The sequence below is a fragment of the Myotis brandtii genome, unplaced genomic scaffold (genome assembly GCF_000412655.1).
Source record: "Myotis brandtii unplaced genomic scaffold, ASM41265v1 scaffold1289, whole genome shotgun sequence".
Classification (NCBI taxonomy): Eukaryota; Metazoa; Chordata; class Mammalia; order Chiroptera; family Vespertilionidae; genus Myotis; species Myotis brandtii.
The window spans coordinates 510,896-533,204 of record NW_005354543.1 but is presented as its reverse complement, the minus strand read 5'-3'; the positions used below and the strand labels follow the sequence as shown (position 1 = coordinate 533,204).

General features: G+C 40.8%; 1 pseudogene; it reads left to right on the top strand.

Annotated features, from left to right (window-relative positions):
* LOC102250485 overlaps positions 1 to 22,309 on the top strand; it is a 297,308-nt pseudogene that overhangs the window by 20,095 nt on the left and 254,904 nt on the right.

The window sequence follows — 22,309 nt, the reverse complement described above, 5'->3', positions numbered from 1 at the left end:
AAGACGCAGACGTGTGTGGAGATGGAGCCTCAGAGACCAGGAGAAAGAGCCCCTGAAGGGAAGTAGGTTTCAGGAGTTTCATGGTCCAGGTGTAGGACAGACAGAGAGAAAAGGGGGAGAGAGCAGGAGAGAGGGGGGGTGGGGGGACACAGGAAAGGACCACAGTGGACAGAAAGGGAGCAGGAGACAGAGACAGATCCACAGACAGAAATACATAGTAGTGGGAGGAGGGGAACCCTAATTTGAATGAGAGATGAGCTGATGGGATGTGGATGACTAACTTATGATATATTGGCTTGTGTGTTGATATGGTTAATTTAACAAATGAATTATTGAAACAGATTTGACTGAAAATTATAAATCTCCAGTTTATAAGGTTTGCCAAATGTATACTTATTTGCTTCCATTTGCAAACCTTATTCACACAGAGGGAGAGACTGGTATGTTCCTGATGGGCCCCTTGTCATTTGCTGGGATGGCAAAAAGGAGGTGACTTGGGAAAGGAATGACTGAGTCTGCCCCCACAGGATGCTTTATAAGGAATGTTAGAAGGATCAATCTTTTCTTCTCCCATGGATTTGCATTTTCCATATCTGACATTTCATTCATGTAAATAGTCGTTAACTGCTGAAATAAGCATTGGTGACATCTCACAAGCAGCTCTTATCATTCTTTTCTTAATGTAAGGTAGTCTCTACCTTTTTACACCTTTAAACCTAAATATCGTTACATTAAAAAAATAATCACCCTAATTGTTTTTGTGGGGTTTTTTGTTTCTTTGTTTTTCTTCTTGTATCATTCCAGAGGTACTGTAATACCAACTTGATGTGTGGCGTGGACAATGCGTGGAGTGGATGGAGCAAGCTCCTGTTCCATTTTCCTGCTACAAAAATACATTTAATATAATGTCCTTTGATAGAGGACGTATCACATATTAAACTGATAAGAACAGATACTGTGCTTGATCTTAGTCAAAAGGCTGAGTAGTGATGTTTTTAGTTTTAAATATATTGTGTGTAGTTCACATTCTAACCCCCGTATCGTTTCTACTGTTTATCATGTCTCGAAACATTCATTGGCACGTAGTCATATGAGGCGATCTCAGCGGGCACTGGTAAGGATGTCAGTGATCTTAACAGAGCCAAATTCTTTGAGCAGCTGCTTCCTTCCCTTTATGTGATTTGTTGATTTAGTGACTGAGCCACAAAGGAGCTGCTCCCCTCAAGTCGCTCTTTTCCGTTCTCAGAAAATGTTGAAGGACGGACTGGATTGACCTGAAACTTGGTTCCCACAGAGACCATCTGTTCATGGTGAATTCACTTGATCAGCATATTTGAATATCTAACCTTTCCCAAAGATTTTAGCATGAAGATCTATTCTCTAATTTCCTGGGGAAAGAGGAAGGAAATCTACCTAGGAAACCTGCACTGGTAAAACTTCTTGCTTCCAGCCATCTGTGGGAACCATGCCAGTGATACCAGATAGTCAAGGGTAATTAGAGTGTGAAGGACTCATTTGTAATATGCCAGACAGCCAAGGACACTCTGAGCATGGGAATCTTATCAGGGTGATCAAGGACTATACACAGAAACAAGGCCCCTGCAATCTACACTGTGCCCTTCTATAACCCAAAGGATTGATGTCACTGTTGGCAGGAAGCCTCTTTTGTCTAAGTAGTATTAAAGTATATTAGTAAGGTTAGAGACCTCAGATGAAGCTGAGAGCTGGTACGGCTATGACATGAGGCTAAGAGCTTGTGGAGAGCTCAGATATAGCTACCTTGTGAAGCCAGCATGCTAAAGAGCCTGGGGAGATATAGGGAGCTCAGGTGCCTCTACTCTCTGAGGCTGTGAGTACAGAGTCAGCATGCGGCTGCTCAGATGATAGATGTAGGTACAGAGGATACTGCTGCTGCTTAAGGCTGTAGGTACAGAGGCTACTGCTACTTTGTGGGAAAGATGTATTTGTTTATCAGCCGGTGTGCGGCTGCCTGTATAGGATTATTGTGAAGAGCTGTTTTGTCTGATGGCTCATTGTTAGCAGTGCCTATAGGGCCACTAGCTTCTATAATAAGGACTCTCTTATATACCCACAACTTCTCATGGCATCTCCTTCTACTGTTCCGTGTACAAGAAGGTACAGCCCCTGGCAGAGAAGCAAGGACCCCACAGTTGGGGTAGTTAAGCTGAGGGTAAAGGAGGAACGTAGACTAAATTACCAACAGTTGGTACAGTGAGCAGGGTTCAAGGTGGAACTTGCTCTCACAATTAGCACTATGGGCAGGATTCAGGAGTCAGCGCTCCCGGAGAAATGGATCCTCCCCTGACACATGGCGTAGTCGAGCAGAATTCGGAATAATATATGGACTCAGAGCAGCTGTGCTGTGACACCATCACACTACCCAGAGGTCTCAGGCGTGCTGGGCCCGATGTCTGTTACCCAGCGCTACTGAAATCAGCTCTAGGGGAGCCTCACAGGCCTCAGGCGTGAACTGGAGAAAGATGGCATAGGATGGGCCTCAGTGCAGGTTTTTTGGGGGGGGGATGTAAGGGGTGCTCTGTTGCTTTTGGTGTTTCAGGAAATCAGCACATGCTCTGGTTGCTATAGGAGTTTGTGGAAGTCTTTGGAAGGACAGACACATGAAGACAGAATAAAACACCTCCCATGTAGGAGCTCATTGTTCCTAAGACTCTCCTGTGACAAATGCAGGATGGGGTGGCGTTTTCCTCATTTCCAGGTTCTTCTGACTGTGGATGTGAGGTGAGCTCATTAACAGGCTGTGCAGACGCCTTTGAAGGCACGTTGTGTGACTCCTCAACATATTGTCACCTGAGAAAACATCCCAGGACCAGGATCAGTAGCTGGGACCAGATGGCTGCTTCTCAGGTAAAAGATGTGTCCTGGGTCAGAGACTATATTTGCTTTTAAACTAAGATCTTTGGATTTATTTCTCTACTGTTGATGTTTTGCCTTGCTAGTTTGTTTTCCTTTCCTTATTTCTTTCCTATTTTCTTGTGATAGTCAATGTCAGCAGTTTCTATATTTCCCTCTCTCATTCTGGAAGTATATTTTTATTGATTGCAAAAAGGAAGAGAGAGAGAGAGAGAGAGAGAGAGAGAGAGAGTAACATGAGTGATGAAAGAGAATCAACTGGCTGTTGCTTCCTGCACGCCCCACATTGGAATCAATCTGGCAACCTGGGCATGTGTCCTGACCAGACCATTTGGTTAATGAGTCAATGCTCAACCATTGAGGCACACCCGCTGGACCAGGCAGATGATCTTGTTCTAAGATTACCCATAGTAAATTTTCAAATAGGATTGTGGCTTTTGTATATCCTATTCCATGAGAACTATAAATTCCATTAACAAAGTCCTTGAGATCAAAGTTATATATGAATTTTCCAGTGTTTTCATTTTCTGTGTATTCAGACATATGGCACGTGATCCGGTAACATTGGTATCACAAGTAAAAAGTGAGCTTATTACACAAGTGGAAACAGAGGCCCCATCTCAGAACATGAATCAGCATGTGTATTTTCCGAAAAGTGCAGTCGTTTTCTGAATTACACTTGAAGAAGTGCTTATATTTCGGACATATCTTGACATTTCCCGCTGAGAAATATACACCATTGAACCTTAATAATGCAAACACAGCACTCAGAAATCCATACGCCTGTGTCCACATCCTAATTTTAAAGTTTATTTTCCTGAAATGCGAAATCCGTACCATGGATTGTTGGACATGTGTCACCCTCATGTGTCAGTGTTCGAAAACATATCAGCAAATTTTATTGGGGCAAAGTGATCTTATTGGGTGATTCAAGATACTCCCCTAGCGCTGTTTTCATGTTGGGTGACATGAACTCTGCCGGCGGTCTCTTGGTAAGTGTGTCTTCTCTTTTCATTCAGGGACAGCTGACCTTCACGGGATGTGGCCATAGATTTCTCTCAGGAGGAATGGGAATGCCTGGACCTAGCTCAGCGGAAATTATACATGGATGTGATGTTGGAGAACTATGGCAACCTGGCCTCCGTGGGTGAGGATGACTTCTCTCCTGAATTCCTATGCAGGGGTTTTATTCCATTTATTATCAGGGTTTTGTTCCTTTTATTATTTAACTAGAGGCCCTGTGCATGAATGCATGCACCAGTGGGGTCCCTCGGCCTTGCCCCGCATGATCTGACCGAAACTGGCTCACCGACATCCCACGAGAGGTCCCGGATGGCAAGAGGGCACAGGCCCATCAAGGGATCCCACCAGTGAATGATCACGGTGGGGTAAGACAAGGCAGGTTGGCCAGCTGGGAAGGTACCACGAGAGTGCTCCAGGGTGTGTCTACCCATCTCGCTCAATCCGGTTCCGCTGGACCCCAGTAGCAATGTACCCTACTGGTTGGAGTGTCTGCCCTCTGGTGGTCAGTGCATGTCATAGCGAGCAGTTGAGCTCCCTTAGCACATCATTAGCATAGTACACTTTGATTGGTTGAATGGCCAACCGGTCAACCAGACACTTATCCTATACGATAAAAGCCTAAAATGCTATCTTTAGGGGGCTTCTGCTTTCTAGGGTAGATTCTTACTCTCTGTGTTGTGTATCTGATCTCAAAACTTCCATCTTGCAGACATATCTCATTATGTATTAAACCACTACTTCCTCATTTGCCTTAAAAGGAAGGCTTGCTTGTAACTACCTTTTTTTTTTTAAATAATGTGGACTATATTAGATTACTCACCTGAGGGACATCCTGTAGTATCTCTCTCTTTGTAACTTGTGTGCTTCAGTGACAAAGTGTCATCAGTGTTTCTCTTTGTGGTATCAGGTGATAATACCTCTTTTTATTTTTTAGAAGGATAGCATTGCATTACATGTATACGGTAAATTTTATTCATTCATTCAACTATCTATGGACATTTGAGTTGGTTCCATCTAATGCAGGCTCTTCCGAATAACATTGTAATGGACGCAGGTGTGTAAATGTCTCTTGAAGATCCTCTGTGAATATTTTTCAATATATACCTAGAAGTAGGATGGCGGCCAGCAGTATTTTATACTTTACAGCATACAAATTATGCACCTTCTACATGAAGTAAACTATTAGTTATTTCATTTCACTTTATGCTGCTATTCATGTAATTCCACACTTAATTTGTTATCTTGTACTAATTTCTATTACGGTACAGGAACACCGCTAACTTTGAGGGTTGGCTTTAAATACCATGTTTTGAGAAATTCATTGGATTTATATATATTTTTAGAAATACGTAGTCTGTGATTTGCAACACACAATTCTGTGACCTATTAACAGAGATCATTTTATTATTTTCTTTTATTTTTGTTGTGATCATGGGAGCTACTTAAAATATTTTAAGACTATAACAATATACTTTAAACTCGGTATGTCAGTTGCATACAAAACTGTGCTACTTGCCATCTCTACCCCTGTACCCACTGAAGTTATTGATATCACATTATCTTTTACGTTGTGTGTCTTCTAGCAGATTTAAGATTTTATTCCTTTTATTTATTCTTTTTAAAAATATATTTTTTGAGAAGTTATTTTTTCATATGCTTTTAGGATTGTATTTTGGGATTCATGATATTTTCAATTTCTCCAATTGTCATGACCTTCAACTGTTAATTTTTTATATAAGGTGTTTAATTCAGGTATTATGTTTTTCAATTTCCCATTTTCCTGTGGTGTTTGTACAATATTTTCTTTCTCGTAGTATTTTTATTTTGATTATATAATATGGTGATATATAGTTCTCTCTTTTTCTACTTTTTAGTTTTAAGATATTTATTTTTCATTTTTCTTCAGGTAATTAATATATTTCCATTAATATATTGCCCGTTTGATTACATATATTTTTTCTGATGGGACACTTTTTTTGTTTCTTTGCATGACTCGTCTTTTGTTAAGATTCAGGAATTGTAAACAAGCAGGCTTTTGAATATGCTTTTTATAGGAGGAAACAACTAATAACCATCTGTAGCATAAATTCTATTTTCGGTCAACACTGTTTTCAGGATCTGTAGTCTTGGTTCAGTTGTCTGTTTAATTTCCCAGTTTAAATGTTGTATGTTTCTTTCTCAGACCCATGGTATCTTTTCTTTTTAAAAAAATATATTTTATTGATTTTTTACAGAGAGGAAGGGAGAAGGGTAGAGCGTTAGAAACATCGATGGGAGAGAAACATCTCCTATTGGGGATGTGACTGCAACCAAGGTACATGCCTTTGACCGGAATCGAACCTGGGACCCTTCAGTCCACAGGCCGATGCTCTATCCACTGAGCCAAACCGATTAGGGCCCCATGGTATCTTTTCAAGCGTCATATACATCTTCAGTGCTGCAGTCTTTGTTGTGCTCAAACAATTTCTCATTGTTTCTTTGTAGCAACCACTACAGGGCACTCACTGTGTATCGCTATTCTGTTCGCACTCTGTGTCATGCACAACAGACACTTGTTATTCAAGATGCTTCAAAACAGGGAGATCACTGAGCACCCACTTCCCTCTTCTCTCTCCACTGAAGAAACTGGGAGGTGGAAGTTGTGTGTGTTCCCCCTGTCCCGCCTGATTCAGGGTTCAGGATCTGGAAGGGGGCTGCATGCAAATGAAAGAGATGAGACAAGAGATGATTTGGAAAATGGGGGGCCAGGTGAGAGCTCTTTTCAAGAGGATGGACTCCACTTGTGCTCAGGCCTTTCCATCCTTTTATTCAGTTTGAGATACACCTGTAGCCCTTAGGCAGACAAGTTCTAGTAACAGACAGACTATCTTATCAGTAAGGATTTACATGACTATCTGGTGGGGAAGTTGGTTCAGCTACCATTGTCTGGACTAAACAGTGGATACAAAGCCCTGACCTTTGCCAGGGTTTCAAGGGTCACCAGCATTCCGGGCTCCTGGTCCACACCTCTCTGCTAGATAAGAAAATAGGTGGCTGCCCACGGAAGTGTTTTGATAATATTGCCATTGTGTGCCAGGGGGTTTGAGCAGGTATCATTGGCAGATATAAGCAACTCTTTGTCCCTCTTTGATGGGACTTTTCCTCATTGTACCTATCTTGAGCTTTCTTGGAATTCTGCACTTGCATTCGGAGTACTCAAAAATGTCATTTGGTCAGTACTTGCTGGTAATTTCAAAGTGTACTCATTTGATTGTCAAAACTAAAAATTTGTTTTCTTTCAGCTATGTCATCTGAAGATGCCCAGGCCTTTTTCCTAAAGCCCAGAATTCAAGATTTATTCTCTGAAATTGTACTGGTAAGATATATAAGGTGTGGTTTTGATAATGTACACTTAATGAAAGCCTTGGAATTTGAGGACAAATTTGATGAGAAGAGAGGATGTTAATATAAACCGAAGTAACCTGGAACGGTTATTCATAATACAATTCTTGTTAACTAAAGAGGTCAGGTATATTACGCATTTGGGAAACCTCCCACTTTAAAGTCAGTTACATTGGCAGATCATTGTGTTTCTGCACATGATGATTGAAAACTTTTTACTGTTATGTATTCTTAGAAAGGGAATCTTTGCTGTGAATAATGATTAGAATTGTTTAAAATGTAGGGTGGGATTAATCTTTCAGTCATTAATTTCTAAAATTTAGATATTTATAATGTTTCTATAAAATTAAAATCTGCTCAATTTGGCAATTTATGATTTTTTAAAAATATATTTTTATTGATTTTAGAGAGGAAGGGAGAGAAACATCAATAATGAGAGACAGTCATTGATTGACTGCCTCCTGCATGCCCCCTCTTGGGACCTAGCCTGAAACCCGGGCATATGCCCTAATGGGGAATCAAACCATGATCTCCTGTTTCATACATCAATGCTCAACCACTGAGCGCCGCCAGCTGAGCATTTTGGCAATCTTTTAAATGAGGACTCCTTATTCTTCCCCAAACAATTTTATTTTTATGTTTTGTCTATAATTTCAATAAATTGGGAACGTTTTTTTACACAGCTATCATGGTTTAATGTGTATCACAAAATAGTTTTTATGCAACAAGTGTACATGTTTCTTGAACTTATAACTGTCCCTAAAGGCCTTTCTATCTCCCATTACCAGCAGAGTAAATATAATGAAGATGCAAGTTACCAATGGAATGAACATTTGAAAACCTTTAAGCAAGAGTCATATCTTAATAATCAATGGAGAATTGAGCTTGCAGAGGATCATTATAAAAGTGGAAAACTCTTTGACCAAATGTCCACACACCATATAGGTCAGGTTTTTCCGATTGTGGAGAAGACACAAAAAGGAAGTAGATGTGTCAAATCCTTCCAGGAATCTTCAAATTATCCTGAACAAAAGAATATTCATGCTGGGGAGCAGGATTACACAGGTAATTCATGTGGTAGAATCTTCAGTCACATATTCAATCTAAATAGACTGAAAGAATTCCATAGTGAAGAAAAACATTATAAATGGGAAAATTCTAGTAAAGCATCCAATTGGCCATTAGGTTGTATTCTAAATGAAAGAATTCAGACTGTAGACAAGCCTTACAAATGTAAAGCATGTGGCAAAGCCTTTAAATGTCATTTAACTCTTAATGTACATGAGGGAAGAATTCATACTAGGGCAAAACTTGACAAACTCAGGGAAAATGGAAGAGACTTTAGTCAGTCCTCAGGACATACTCAACATCATAGATATCATACGGGAGAAAAGTCTTATAAATGTTCAGAATGTGGCAAAGCCTTTGGCCGGCCATCAGTGCTTATTCTTCATCAGAGAATTCACACTGGAGAGAAACCTTACAAATGTAGAGAATGTGGCAAAGCTTTTAGCCAGTCCTTTCACCTTAATCATCATCAGATTATTCATACTGGAGAGAAGCCTTATAAATGTACAGAATGTGGCAAAGCCTTTAGCCAGTCCTCCTTCCTTAATCGTCATCAGATTATTCATAATAAAGAGAAGCCTTATAAATGCACAGAATGTGGCAAAGCATTCAATACCTCAGCAACCCTTAATCGTCATCGGAGAGTTCATAGTGGAGAGAAGCCGTATAAATGTAGAGAATGTGAAAAAGCCTTTAGCCAACACTCAACCCTTACTCTTCATCAGAGAATTCACACTGGAGAGAAACCTTACAAATGTAGAGAATGTGGCAAAACCTTTAGCAACTCCTCAAACCTTACAGCACATCAGAGACTTCACACTGGAGAGAAGCCCTATAAAAGTAGAGAATGTGAAAAAGCCTTTAGCCAATACTCAACCCTTACTCTTCATCAGAGAATTCACACTGGAGAGAAACCTTACAAATGTAGAGAATGTGGCAAAGTCTTTAGCACATCCTCCTCCCTTTGTCGTCATCAGAGTATTCATACTGGAGAGAAGCCTTATAAATGTACAGAATGTGGCAAAGCGTTCAGGCAGTCTGCAACCCTTAATCGACATTACAGAGTTCATAGTGGAGAGAAGCCTTATAAATGTAGAGAATGTGACAAAGCTTTTAGCCGACACTCAAAACTTAGTAATCATCAGAGAATTCACACTGGAGAGAAACCTTACAAATGTAGAGAATGTGGCAAAACCTTTAGCAACTCCTCAAACCTTACAGCACATCAGAGACTTCACACTCAAGAGAAGCCCTATAAATGTAGAGAATGTGGCAAAGCCTTTAGACACTCCTCATCCCTTACTTATCATCAGAGGGTTCACACTGGAGAGAAACCTTATAAATGTAGAGAGTGTGGCAAAGCCTTCCGTGTTATATCATTACTTACTTGTCATCAGAGAGTTCACACTGGAGAGAATGTGGCAAAACATTTACCAGCTTCTCAGACTTTACAAAGCACCAGAGAGTGCACAGGAGAGAAGCCTTACAAATGTAGAGAATGTGGCAAAGCCTTTAGCCAGCCCTCATCCCTTACTAATCATCAGAGAGTTCACACTGCAGAGAAACCTTGTACCAGGTAAATGTAGAAAATGTGGCAAATCCTTTGGCAGCTCCTCCGGCCTTGCTAAGCATCAGAGAGTTCATTCTGGAGAGAAGCCTTGTAAATGTAGAAAATATAACAGGCTTTCATCAGCGTTCCTGCCTTACTGCACAGCAGAGTTCATACCTGGGAGAAGACTTACAGATGTGAGGAGTGTCGTAAGTCCTTTACCACCTGTGAGAACTTACTGAACATCACAGAACTGATACTGGCAAGAAGCCTTATTAATGTGAAAAATGTAGAAAAGCCTTTACCTGTACCTGAGAGAGTTTATACCAAAGAGAGTCCTTACAAATGTAGAGAATGTGCATGTACTGTACCCACAGCTCAAAATTTACTGAATAACAGACGATTATATTGAAGGAAAGCCTTACACTGTAAAAAGTGTGAGAAAGCCTTTAATCTGAGGTCTACCCTACTCAACATTTTAGGAATCATTCTAAAGAGAGAGAACAATAATATAAAGTTTTCATCCAAAGATTCAACCATGATTTATCATTGAGAATGATAAAATAAGATTTTACAAATTATGAGCCATATGTCAAAGTGTATATCTTCATTTATATGTCATACAACATCTAATAATTATTGCTGAATACAAGCCCAGCAGATATAAAGAATCTGAGAAAGCTTACTCAGTATGCAAACCTTACCCGACATCAGAATTCATACTGGAGAGAATCAATACAAATGTAAACAATGTCCTAAATGTTTAACCAGCATCCATAGTTTATTCCTCACATTTGAATTCATTCTAGAGGGAAAACTTAAATCTGAAGAATATGCGAAATCATATAGTTGGACCTACAGCCTTAGTCAATATTAGGGATTGTAATTGGGTAGAAATTCTACATTCATGATATAGGACGGAGGACTTTTGTTCAAAATATACAGTTTACAAATCTCCAAGGAATTTATGCCTTTAGATGACTTTAAAATGTAAAAACTTGCCCTAACAGGTTTGGCTCAGTGACAGGAGCATCGGCCTGTGGATTGAAGGGTCCCAGGTTCGATTCCGATCAAGGGCATGTACCTTGGTTGTGGGTACATCCCCAGTAGGGGGTGTGCAGGAGGCAGCTGAATAGATGTTTCTCATTGATGTTTCTCACTATCACTCTCCTCCCTTCCTCTCTGTAAAAAATCAATAAAATATATTCTCAAAAAAAAGATGTTTCTAACTCTCTATCCCTCTCCCTTCCTCACTGTAAATAATCAATAAAATATTTTTTTAAATGTAAAGACTTGACCCAAGTATGTAATTGATTATGAATTTTAAAGTATTACTGAATTCACACTAGATAGGTAGCCAAAATGCCTTTCAGGTATTGCTCTAAATCAATGTTTTCTACACAGTGTACTCCAAACTTTAAATGTAGTTAGTTAATATTTTGTATGCTTGAATATATTAAAATAATTGATGTTTCCATATGTACAATTTCTCAGAGTGTTATCTCATTTATTTTGAAATCACTTTAAGTATTTTGAGAAGGAAATATTCATGTGATTCTATTCCCATATTACTTGATGCTGTTATGTGTTCTACCTGGTGTATGTGTGAAATCATGTGGTTGACTCTTTCTGCCTTAAAGATCTGTGAGCTCTTGTATATTATATGGACTTCACTTATGCACTTTTTCCCATGGAATATTAGATATATTGTAAGGCACGCATTTTTTTCTATTAGAGAATTACACTATTGAAAGAATCTCTTAAAATAATTCTTGAGTTTTATAAATGATGTCATCAAGGTTACTTCCTTTTCTGTGCCAATGTGTTCAGATGAAAACTTTCTGAGGGCATGTCCATTCGTGGTTTTGATGTACTTAGTCCACATGTGTCATGAAAAAAAAAAAGTTGAAATCTCTGATTTAAAGTTTTTGTGATGGAAGTACAATCAGGACAGTGCTGTCTGTATTAGGTTTTCCATAATTAAGAAGAATATTGCAATAGCAGTGACATTGTTGTACCCAGGATTCAGAATGGGCATGAACTCTGCATGTGGAAAGACGACACCTTTCCCAGGCTACACTGCTGGCTGAACTCAGAAAATTTAATTCTATTTCTTTTGTTTCCTATTTCCTCTTTCTCTCTGGTTTTTCACTTTGTCTTCTAAGCTGCCATTCTTTTTGCAGTGCTATGACCACAGCATATCAAGCTTTTCTTGTCCCACATTAGCCCCTCAAGCCTGTGTAGCTTCTGCTCAGTTGTTTGGAATTCACTAATGCAATGACATTAGGATTTGGTGAATATTTTGCTTTATTTTCGCAAAGTAGGAAGCTCACCATTCAGGTTCTCATGCTGACACCTATCGTTTTTAATATGAATATGAACTTTTGGGATACCACAAATTAGCATCTGTGTACTTTTAATTAGAATGATTTTTCTTGTCCTGATACTCATTGGAAACTTTTAACAATTTCTCAGTGTTACATCAGTAACTCCTTTATTGGGGTGGGATTAGCCCATGTTAAACAGGTTTTATTCTCACTTTCTTGAATGTAGCCTAATGTTGGTCATTATTTCTAGAAAATCCCGAGAGATTATGGCAGCTTTGCAGTTGAAATCTTTTATTATTTTGGATGCAAAGTTATTTTATATATTCACAGCCTGACCAGAGGTATGTCCATTGGCATTAGCTGTCCCTGGGGTGTTTTCCACGCCATCACTCTAAGTTCCAGATTCGGCAGGATAGCACAGATTGAAATGAAAGCCCCACATTTATTACTTCTCCAGTAGTGTCCAGTGCTGAATTTGTACAAGGTGGTGAACATCAGTTCCTATGCACATGCCACCCAAAGGACTGACAAAATCATTGCAGAGACAAGATGTTCAATATTCTTTTACTTTCTGAAATATGTATGTATATGTATCTGCTGATATTTTGTGATTGGGACTCATTTGGACCAGGGGCTTTATTAATTTGTTCTGTTATAGGACATAGTATGGGATCCAGATCATTCATAGAATTCAATCCCATCTGGACAATAGTTCCATATTCTGATACTGTAGTGTGCAATGTTGTGGAGGTGTATTGATACAAAATACACAAATTTTTTTTTCACGTGGCCATTAGGAAAATAGATGCAGCAGACACTGTCCCTTGGGTTAGAGGGCATTCTGTCTTCATTTTGTCCAGAATGCATATTCTTCCACTTTGGGGTGAAAAACTTTAAATCAGAGATTTCAACTTTTTTTTTCCATGACACACGTGGACTAAGTACTGAAACTCAGTGGTCCACCAAAATACATAACTTGACAGTCTGCTAAAAAAAAAAAAAAACAGTCTGATTTTGATCCATGCACACCACACAGCTATTGCTGTGTTGGCTGTTGTAACCTATTTTATTCGACTATCTATGGGTAATGTAGTCTTTGCTCTTGACTAAAAAGTCACTGTTGCTTGTTTTAAAAATTCTTGCAGCACATGAGTTTACCTGTGTGACACCCCGGTTGAAAAATCACAGCTGTAAACATATAAAATCCATCTTGTCTAATGTCATTTAAGATCACTTTTTTTCGCTGAAACCGGTTTGGCTCAGTGGATAGAGCGTCGGCCTGCGGACTGAAGGGTCCCAGGTTCGATTCCGGTCAAGGGCATGTACCTGGGTTGCGGGCACGTCCCCAGTGGGGGGTGTGCAGGAGGCGGCTGATCGATGTTTCTCTCTCATCGATGTTTCTAGCTCTCTATCTCTCTCCCTTCCTCTCTGTGGAAAATCAATAAAATATATTTTAAAAAAAAGATCACTTTTTTTCTTATTATTTCTCTGGGAGATCTACTCATTGATGTCAATGGGAAGTTAAAGTCCTCTCCTATGATTGTATTAACTTGAAAATGCCAATAACTATATACCTATCAATAATCACAATATAAATGGTTTCACTGCTTCAACCGGAAGACACAGGGTATCTGAATGGATAGGGAAAGATCTTTACATATGCTGTCTACATGGCACCCACTTCAGATGAAAAACACAGCATGAAAGTAAAGGGTTGGAAAAAAGTTATTTCAGCTCTGCCTTTGGGTCCCAAAGAAACTACTCTGCAGAGAATGTTGCTCTAGTGAGAGCTCTAATTTTGGACGGTGTACATTTGATAGGCATGAGAACAACCGTGCTCAGAGTTAGCTGACCCATGTGGAAGCGCTGCCTTTTAGTGAAGTCTGCACATAAACTGTTTCAATGCCGAAAGTTGTGGAAGGAGCTGGAGCAGGTCAGAGCAGGCCTGCTGTGAGTCTCAGGCAAAGATGCCTCTCTTTTATGTGAACCACTTAATTGATGGCTTTACAGTCTCTTTATAAAATTTGGAAATCCAATACAGGACAAAACTCCGCCTTTGGAGGTTAAAACAAGTGATTTCATGGAAATGAAATTTTTAAAATGCTGTGGTTGCAATCCCAATGTCAGATAAAACATACTTTGAAAGAGAGGCCATAATAATGGAGGGATAATTCCTAATGCTAAAGGGATCTACTTATCAAGAGGGTAAAACCCTTGTAAACATTTGTGGATGCAAAGTAGGAGGACCTGAGTATATAAAGCAAATATTGGTGGACATGAAGGCAGAAATTTGTCTTTCCCCCTGGGATCTTTGTATTTTGGTTGTTGACTTGGGGAAATAGGGATACAGATGCTTCAAGACCTGTGACTTAAAATCACATTTTCTCATCCAATAGACTGTATTTTCCCTGTGGTGCTAGAGTCTTTGAATGCACAGAGCATACTTTTTAAAAATATATATACTTTATTGATTTTTTACAGAGAGGAAGGGAGAGGGATAGAGAGAAACATCGAACAGCCGCCTCCTGCACACCCCCTACTGGGGATGTGCCTGCTACCAAGGTACATGCCCTTGATTGGAATCGAACCTGGGACCCTTCAGTCTGCAGCCCGACCCTCTACCCGCTGAGCCAAATAGAGCCAAACCGGTCAGGGCCAGAGCAACATTTTGATGATGAGGTATTTAACCTTTCTCTGTTTTTGTGTTGTTGTCATATCTCAAACTATTGTAAAATCCTAGATCATAAAGAATTAGCCCTATGTTTTTTATGTCAGAGTTCTTACATTTAGCTCACATATGGCTTCTATATTTTGGATAAATCATAACCATTTTTATTGCAGTCACCTGCTCAATGAGAGTCCCCACCTGAACACCAAGGTTTTTTGTGAGAAGGATGTGCAGAGAATAACAAATGGTTACTGTTCAAAAATCACATTCATGATGCATTTTAACACTAATTATGTCAGTTAAGACACCTCTTTGAACCTTAGTTCTATATGTGAACTTTCCATTTTGTTACCAGTTATTAATCCTTCTGAGTCAGAAACACCCTAATTCTATTCTGTAACCTCAGATGCATTCATAAAATCAGGCAAAGGTGTTTCTTCTATCAGTGTTGTTTTTTCCCATAGATTCCTGGGGAGTTGTGCACATTAATACATCACTTCATATGTAGTCTCTTTGTTCCTGGTTTGTATTGAGCTGTCAGGGCATCATCCAGATGAGGCCCCTGAGCAATCCTTACTGACCGACCTGGCTGATAGTCCAGAGCCTACTTGCAGGCTCTACTCCATGTGTGAATAGACACCCCTTCTCAACATGATCACCTCACCAAATCCTGTGGCTGAGTTCCACGTTACTGCCTCATATAGAGACCTGTGGTAAGGATGTTAATTTCCTTATGTGAACATAAAAGGAAACAGGAAACCTAGCTTTCAAGTTTTTAGTGGCATCATTTAAACACAAAATAATTTTAAACTTGAAATAAACAACCTAATATTATTCTGTTTCCTGTGGAAATTCTGGAGATTGTGCTGGTGGAGTTTGCATCAACCTGGTCACATCTGTATGTTCCACAGACATTTCTAAAAGCTTATTTCCAATACAGGGCCTCCGGGTTTTCTCAAATAATAGGAGTTTTGAAAATTTTAAATTATTTTTATCCTGATATTTTAATAAGATTTTATTATCCTTTTGTTAATTAAAAAAATTTTTTTTAGTCATTACAGAGAGGAATGGAGAGGGAGAGATCGAAACATCAGTGTTGAGAGAGAATCATGGATCCCCTGCCTCCTGCATACCCCACACTGGCATGTAGCCCTCAACCAGAGCATGTGCCCTGAGCAGGAATGGAACCCCAACTTCTGGTTCATAGTCCTATGCTCAACCACTGAACAACGCTGTCTGGGCAGGTTTTATAATTTTTAATAATTAAATGCTTATGCTGAGATAGATTGAAAGTTTGGAAAATACATTGCTTTTGGACAACAACAAAAAAACGAAGCTCCCAGGACTCAGCTTACTCCCAGTCATTTCTACTCACTGCAGAGAATGTCCTGCTGTTTGTCTATAGATGGAATCTTTTTCAATGAAACATACTTCACACTAGATGTTCACTAACATATTGTGGTAAAAATTATTGTGGGTATAAAGGGAGATGTAATTTTTGGGTATTTGATAAATGGTCTTACTTTGTTTTAGGCTTACATCACAGAGAATGTGCTGTCGTAAGTGTTTCCCTCCACGTCCTGTGTGGTTCAGGGTTCGGGTCTGGAAGAGGAGCCGCACACAAATGAAAGAGAAAAGACATGAGATAATTTGGAAATATTGGGGGACCAGGTGGGCAAGTCCAACTCAAGGAGAAGGACTTCCACTGTGTTCAGGCCTCACCAAGCTTTTTATAGTGAGAGGTAAACAAGGTAGTGGTTACCATAGTTACACAGTTTTTGTGAGTTTCACTTGTTTTGACCACGGTTACACTTCCTGCACTTCCTCAGCCCATTAGCTTCCCAGATAAGATCTAGGGAGTGTTATAAGCCTAATTATGCTAAGAGGACTGTGCCCTCTAAGCTGGGACTTGTTTGTGACTTTGCCAACAGGTCAGTCCGAGGCTTAACCCTGTATCAGATTCCCACAATGTGCCACCACACAAAATGTTGTAGAATTAATGATTCCTTTGTTGTTTATTTATTTTTATTTATTTATTTATTTTTTTCTTAACAATAACCCACAACCGTCGGACCAACTTGTTGTTTATTTTTGACCCATGGATGTGCCCCTATCTGGGTGAAAACCCTCAATCCTGGCAAATTGGGATGGTGTTCTAACCAGCAAAGTTACTCCTTGGCCAGGACAAAATTAATCTTTTTGTTGTGAATCCTCACCTGAATATTTTTACATTGATTTTTAGAGAGACTGAAAGGAAGGGGGACAGACAGAAAGAAACATCTTTGTGGGAGAGACTCATAGATTGGTAGCCTCCTGCAAGGGCCAGGGATGCACCCTGCAAGGTGGGTACGTCCCCTTTACCGGAATCATAGCCAGGACTCAGTCCATGAGCCAGTGCTGTATCCACTGAGCGACACTGGCTGGGGCCAGAATTAATTATTCTTGAGCTAAAACTATGTCTTAGTGTCTCCAGTGTTTATATTTGGCAGGTTTGTTATCCATACGTAACAGATCATTCAGAAATAGAAAACAAAACAATAAATGGAGAATTCAGGAGTCAGGGGGACGGTCAAATAGGTTATAATCCTATATATGCTAAGTGTCCAACCATTCCTTTAACCATTTGACTGATAGCTATGATGCGCACTGACCATCAAGGGGCAGACACTCTGACTAGTAAGGTTAGCTTGGTGCTGCGGTCCAGCTGATCGGGACTGGGCAAGATGGGCCAGACACGCCCTTTAGCCCCCCCCCATCTCTCCCAGGCCCTGATTGTGCACCAGTGGGGTCCCTCTATCTGGCCTGCACCCTCTCACAATTCGGGACCCCTTGGGGGATATAGGAGAGCCGGTCGCGGCTTGATCCCCACAGGCCAGGCGGAGGGACCCCACCAGTGCACCAGGCCTCTAGTAATATAAGTAAATGTGTGGCCTGGCCTGTCTAACTTAGTGGATGAGCATTGACCTTTGAACCAGGAGGTCGGGTTAGATTCCTGGTCAGGACACATGCCTGGGTTTCCCCTTCAGTTCCAACAGGGGGCATACAGCAGTCTGTGGAACATTGATTCTCTTTCATCATTGATGTTTCCCCCTACCTCTCTGAAATCAATAAAATATTCAAAAAATAAATGTAGTCTCTCTTTGTTTAAAATCCTTATCTAAGGATATTTTTTCCATTGATCTTAGAGAGAGTGGGAGGGATAGTGGGTAGAGAGACAGAAACATTGATATGAGAGAGACACATCAATTGGTTACCTGCCTCAGGCACACAGGGCAGTCTAGAGACCAAACCTTCCACCCAGGTACCAGACCTGACTGGGAATCAAATCTGTGACCTTCTGGTGGGAAGGACAACACTCTAACCCACTGAGCCACACCTGCTGAGCTGTAGATGCTCTTTGAAGGGACATATAATAAATTTGAAGTTACATTATATGAGATATGACTGACAAATATGTCACCATGTAAGGAAGTTTATCTCAAAGGTCTTTCTAACGCTGTCCCGTTTGGCTCTCATTTGTTTGCCTGTAGTGCCCTCCACCAAAAGGTTGCAGGTTTGATTCCTGGTCCCACAAGTGCCTGAATTGAGGGTGTGATTCCAAATATCAGGACATGTTAGGGAGGCAACCAATGGATGTTTGTCTTGCACATGGATGTTTCTCTCCATCTCTGCCTTCCTCTCTAAGGAATTCAGTTTTGAAAAGTCTTAAAAAATATCTTCAAAGCAAGGTATTTTCCAGCTTCCTGAGGCCCCAGACAGCTGCCCTGCCAGCTGGAGGCACCTGCATCTATTAGCCTAAGTCAGGGGTCCTCAAACTTTTTAAACAGGGGGCCAGTTCACTGTCCCTCAGACTGTTGGAGGGCCGGACTATAGTTTAAAAAAAAAAAACTATGAACAAATTCCTATGCACACTGCACATATCTTATTTTGAAGTAAAAAAACAAAACTTCAAAAAAAAAAAAAGGCCCTACTAACTGCAAAATAAAAAAAAAAAATAGACCTCCTAACTTCAAAAAAAAAAATTCTAACTTGTTCTTACCTCGGTCCTCAGGCAGCAGCAGGCTCTGCACAGGCAAGCTCCTGACTCCCCTGATCACACCTGAGACTGAGAGGAGGAGTCGAGAGACAGAGAGAAGGAGGGGAGTCGGAGAGTGCAGCGTGCATTCCACACATGCGCACTCTGGGCCCAGGAAGAGTCGGCTGCTAAGCAACAGGCAGCGGTGGCAAAAACACCTGGCGGGCCAGATAAATGTTGGGCCATAGTTTGAGGACCCCTGGCCTAAGTGAAAGCAGCAAAGAAAGGCTCAGCCACCCCGGAATTACGTGCAATGAAGAATTTTGCTTAATTTAAGCCACTGAACTTGGGGTGTTTTATTTCACGACAAAGACTAGTTGTAAGAGAAAAGAGTTCCTGAGATTGAGGTGCTCAGTAATAAAAACCTAATGCATGTGACATGGTCCTGGGACTGGCTAGTGCAGTGGTCGGCAAACTCATTAGTCAACAGAGCCAAATATCAACAGTACAACGATTGAAATTTCTTTTGAGAGCCAAATTTTTTAAACTTAAACCATATAGGTAGGTACATTGTTAATAACTAAATGAGGGTACTCCTAAGGCTTAGGAAGAGCCACACTCAAGGGGCCAAAAAGCCTCATGTGGCTCGCGAGCCGCAGTTTGCCGACCACGGGGCTAGTGGATAGAGGCTGAAAGGAGACTGTTAGTGGAGGCTGCAAGTGAAGGAACTAGGATGGAAGTCTGGAAGGACGGGAAATGGTGTTTTTTTTTTTGTTTTGGGAAATCATGTTTTGATCTAGTGAAAAAGTTGACAAAACTTTTGCCAATAGCACATGAAGCAGAACAACCACCTGGCCAACCCATAGATTCTTAAGCAATACTGAAGTATTGTTGCATTTAGAGAATCCATTTTGGGGTGGTTTTATATAACACATAATGAACTTGAATCGCTCTTAAGGACTGAATTTTGTCCCCTCACAAAGAGCCACACTCAAGGGGCCAAAAAGCCTCATGTGGCTCGCGAGCCGCAGTTTGCCGACCACGGGGCTAGTGGATAGAGGCTGAAAGGAGACTGTTAGTGGAGGCTGCAAGTGAAGGAACTAGGATGGAAGTCTGGAAGGACGGGAAATGGTGTTTTTTTTTTTGTTTTGGGAAATCATGTTTTGATCTAGTGAAAAAGTTGACAAAACTTTTGCCAATAGCACATGAAGCAGAACAACCACCTGGCCAACCCATAGATTCTTAAGCAATACTGAAGTATTGTTGCATTTAGAGAATCCATTTTGGGGTGGTTTTATATAACACATAATGAACTTGAATCGCTCTTAAGGACTGAATTTTGTCCCCTCACAATGGATATTTTGAAGGCCTAACTCTCAATATGTCTGTATTTGGAGATAGGGGGTTTAGGGAGGTCATTAAGGTTATATGAGGTCACAAGAGTGGGGTCCTATTCTGATAGAAGTGGAGTCCTTATAAAAGGAGATAGAATAATCTTTCTGTACATATTCTTTTTTTAAAAATTGTTTTATTGCTTAAAGTATTACAAAGAGTATTATATATGTCTCCTCTTTTTTTTTTTTTTTGAGGCAGCAAAGGTGGAGATTCATTGGAGAACAAGTGCAGACTCCCACGTGGGGAGGGGGAGAGGGTCCCCTCCTCTTTTTTTTCTACCCTTGACCTTCTGTACATATTCTTTAAAATTTTACTTGGATGACATTATCAAGGAAGGATAGTTCAATGTCTTCTTAAAAAAATATATATTTTATTGATTTTTTATAGAGAGGAAGGGAGAAGGGATAGAGAGTTAGAAATATCGATGAGAGAGAAACATTGATGAGCTGCCTCTTGCACACCTCCTACTGGGGATGTGCCCACAACCAAGGTACATGCCCTTGGCCGGAATTGAACCTGGGACCTTTCAGTCCACAGGCTGATGTTCTATCCGCTGAGCCCAACCGGTTAGGGCTCCATGTCTTTTTCTGAGGTAAATCAGCAATGTTTATTTTTCATGTGTTTATTTTGGAATAAGTGTTATAGTCAAACGCTTGATGAAATAACAGGTGTGTAGTGAAAAAACAGTATTCAAGGTAATTTAATACAAGAATGCCTTCCCAAACACAAAGACTTCAAAGACCAAAACTTACAACTAAAAAAGTTTATCCCTTGAAAAATACATGAATTAAAATCTGTTCCCCACTGTGATGGATGGGACTATCTCATCAGGTGCCTAACCATGAATGGATAACTGGGTCTGTCTCTGACACCCCCATCCACCTGCTTCCCTAACTCAAGCTGCCTCTCCCTTCAGATGGGGAGACAGGGAGGGGCTGAGAGAGCAGGCTGCCCCCCTCCCTCCCCCATCACTGAGGGTTTAAGGACTCCAGGAAAATTAGAGGCAGAAAGTTTCTGATTTCAACCCCTGGGTGAAACCATGTCCCGCATGGTTCAGGGTTTGGGATCTGGAGAAGGGCCACGCGCAAATGGCAGAGATGAGACGAGAAATAATAATTCGGAAATATTGGGAGCCAAGTGAAAGTCCAACTCAAGGGGAAAGACTCCCGCTGGTGCCTAGGCGTTGCCAAACTTTTATTCAATTTTGGATAAACATATAGCCCTTAGGCAGGCAATTCCGGTAACTTTAAGACAGACTATCTTAAAAGTCAGTAATATAAGTAAAGATTTACTCTCAGACTAATTGGTCAGGAAATTGCTTGAGCTACCATTGTCTCAACTAACCCATCAGTGCATAGCTCTGGCCCTTGCCAGGGCTCAAGGTTCACCAGCATTTAGGGCTCCTTCTTTACACTTCTCTGATAGTGAAGACAATGGATAGCTTCCAACAAAACCCAATCTGCCCGCCTTTCAAATTCTCTGTAACTTCACTGTAAGAATGTGTTCCTGGCTTGTGAAGATCCTGGGAAAGCCCCCTCCCTGGGACACCTGCAGCTGAAGGGCAGACCAGCCAGTAGCTCTAAGCACAGCCTCTGGGAGCTGGGAAACTTCTGTGTGAATTCCAGGTTCCTCCTCCCCTCTTTATGCTTTTGCCACAGCTGCCATTTACTCGCTAGCACCCTAATAAAGGAACAGCCCCTCTATCTGGGGTGCCTTGTGCCATCAGAGGGCACCTGGCCCTTTCCTCCCTTTAAAGAAGTAAAATAAACGCCCTCTCTCTGCTCCTGTCTCTTCTCTCCCTTGTGAATCCTTTCGCAGCCGAATCACCAGCCAAAACATTAAGAATGAGGTGGGAAACTCCACCATTAAGGGCTGTGCTGTGGACAGCGGTTCTCAATCTGTGGGTCGCGACCCCCTTGGCGGTCGAACGACCCTTTCACAGGGGTCGCCTAAGACCATCCTGCATATCAGATATTTACATTATGATTCAT